The sequence below is a fragment of the Brassica oleracea genome, chromosome C9 (assembly GCF_000695525.1).
Source record: "Brassica oleracea var. oleracea cultivar TO1000 chromosome C9, BOL, whole genome shotgun sequence".
NCBI classification, from domain to species: domain Eukaryota; kingdom Viridiplantae; phylum Streptophyta; class Magnoliopsida; order Brassicales; family Brassicaceae; genus Brassica; species Brassica oleracea.
Window position 1 is genome coordinate 32,165,098 of NC_027756.1, and position 2,825 is coordinate 32,167,922.

Consider the following 2,825-nt stretch of genomic DNA (forward strand, 5'->3'; position numbering starts at 1 on the left):
AGAAAATATAAAGATAATTCCATTGTGAATATAAAACAAACAATATAATAATATGTTCTTAATGCTATAAAAAAATATGTTCTTAATTATATAAAATATGTATACATATAAATTATTAATTTATAATTTTAATGGGACCATATATTTACACAGAATTTTTTAAAAAATTATTATCTTATTATTTTATCGATTTGTGTCATATTTTGAACCGGCCCAAGTTAGAACCAGCAAAATTTATTAATTTATAGAGATTATTAATTTATAGAATATTAATTTATAGAGGTTCTACTGTATTTGTCTATGCAATATGGGAAAATCGTCATTATAAATTTTTGTGCGACGAATGCAATGACTCTTGGTTAAGGCAAGGCTTTAATATCTTTTTTCAGAAGTTTATCGGAGCTATTATAATTTAAACATAAAATTATGTAATATCTGAATAATTATTTAAAAGGAAAATTTGAAATTAAACAAAAGAAACCAAAAACTATGAAAAATAAGAGGCAAGAATTTGTTTTAGGGTAGACCAGTCCTATACGTACGGAAAATTATAATAAAACTATTTTATAAGAATTCATATTAATTTTATGAAGTACTTAAAAAAGTTGTAGATAAAAAATAATATTATAATCAAATGAATAATGAAAAGAATTCTGAGATCATATTGTAACCACTGAACAAAATTCTGAAGTATAAACCACTCGAAGTTATATGCGGTTTACTTATTCTGGCTGTATCTATAATCAGTGTTGGATTATTTTATTTTTTATACTTTTATGTGTGTGTGTGTGTGTTGCGGGGGGCGGGATATGAAACGGGTCAGGTGGATATGAAACGACACAGCTTGTGCGTCAAACATTCTTAATGACACGGACACATCACTGCAACGGGAAGAACAGTGTTAGGAATGCTCAACACGTATTGTTTTAAATGGTGCTGAGCGAAAAATAAAGTAGATAATTACCCTTGAAGCGGGCCAGGTGGATATGAAACGACACAGCTTGTGCGTCAAACATTCTTAACGACACGGACACATCACTGCAACGGGAAGAACAGTGTTAGGAATGCTCAACACGTATTGTTTTAAATGGTGCTGAGCGAAAAATAAAGTAGATAATTACCCTTGAAGCGGGCCAGGTGGATATGAAACGACACAGCTTGTGCGTCAAACATTCTTAACGACACGGACACATCACTGCAACGGGAAGAACAGTGTTAGGAATGCTCAACACGTATTGTTTAAAAAAATTGTTAACAATTTTGAAAATGGTGCTGAGCGAAAAATAAAGTAGATAATTACTTATCGTTTTGAATGGTCGCCATCAAACCAGTCTTTTCCTTGTGAAGAGTCACTGATACTGCTCTTGATAGAAGTGAGCTGACCGATAATGTCCGGAAAGAATTAACAATTAAAAAGCTTAGAGGTTACAATGGTGAACATAAGAGAAACAGATAGTAAGTGAATTACCTGGAAGTTGGGTATTACTGTTGGCTAACAGTTCATTGTAATTACGGAACCTGAAGTGTTCTTGAAGAATTGGGGTAACTGTTTCGGTTAACACATGAAAATGTTTTGAATCAATGAACCGTATCTATAGAGGAGAGTCTGAAATTTTGTTTACATCTAGTGACATTGAGGCCGCTCAAAGAGTACATAGAACTCACCTTCAAGGGCGAGGCCTGTAGGTGGCAAGTCGGTTAACATCGACGGTGGCTGGTATGAGTACCGCTGAAAACGCTTTAAAAAAAACAAATAATGAACCAGATTCAAGAAAATAAGATCAGATACATACATGTGCTCACATTGGTAAAGATATAGTAAATATATATATATATATCTTTGTCACATAATTTAACAAAGGATCTGTAAGATCAACGAAAACATATGGACACAGGAAGTAGAAGTAGATTTGTTGGAATGAACAAATAAGAATGTACCTAGATAAAAGGAATCTGGGAGATCCACTGCTATAATTAGCTAATCAGAAGATACTTCTGAATGCTAAGGGTGCGAAGATGATTGGAGATTGAATTAATAAGGAACACCACACGAAAAACACATAACTCCGACCGTTTCATATTCAGTGATAAAGCTCAGACGTCGCCGCTGGACGGAGAAAGAAACGAACGCTGAACTTCGATGTCTTTGCCCAAAACACGATTAGGGTTTATTTTGCTGGGATATCGGGCTTTAGACCATAAAGAATGTTAGTCACCAGCCCAAATCAACAACGATTAATGAAACGGTGAGTTTTCAATAGGTGGACATGACACCAGGGGCTTCGACTTTCCTAGCTGGATGCTGACGTGGCGCGCTGTGAGGGAAAGAAACAAAGCTTTATAATAATAGATTTAAGATCAGTTTACGTTAAATGAAAGGGAAGAAGAGAAAATTATAGTAACTTGTGTTTTATTTTATTAGTTTGTTTTTCACAAACTCTCTTAACTTTAAGGAGAAGCCTTAATTGGCATTAAACCAGTGGAAAACCTAGGTAGAGTAAAAATTTATAATTAAATTTAAATGTACCAAAATTTGTATATATTTTGCATCTTAATTGGTTTAAAACCTTCTATTTACACCCACTAAACCAAGGTTCGAATAACCAAATACCTATTTTTACTGTTTTTGCCCTCATTCATTATGTTTTCTAGATCCACCACTGCATAAAGCAACTTGTGTTCTAAGGTATCAAAGGGGTGATTAGGTTCACTCCTAACATGGTGAACTGAAAATGAAGGTTCAGAGTGTGGATAATGACATCTCATTCTTAACATAGTAAAGCTCTATCTTGCAGACAGAGGAACAATCTAGAAGCTTCTTGTCA

At 33.7% G+C, this 2,825-nt stretch overlaps 1 long non-coding RNA gene across 1 annotated transcript; it reads right to left on the bottom strand.

The window, feature by feature from the left end:
• Positions 1–1,119: 1,119 nt before the first annotated feature.
• Positions 1,120–2,188, bottom strand: LOC106317375. The gene is made up of 5 exons (XR_001265116.1): positions 1,939–2,188; positions 1,666–1,738; positions 1,469–1,546; positions 1,301–1,378; positions 1,120–1,195 (listed from the first exon to the last, which is right to left on the bottom strand). It is a non-coding gene; the product is annotated as an uncharacterized LOC106317375 (long non-coding RNA).
• Positions 2,189–2,825: the final 637 nt, after the last annotated feature.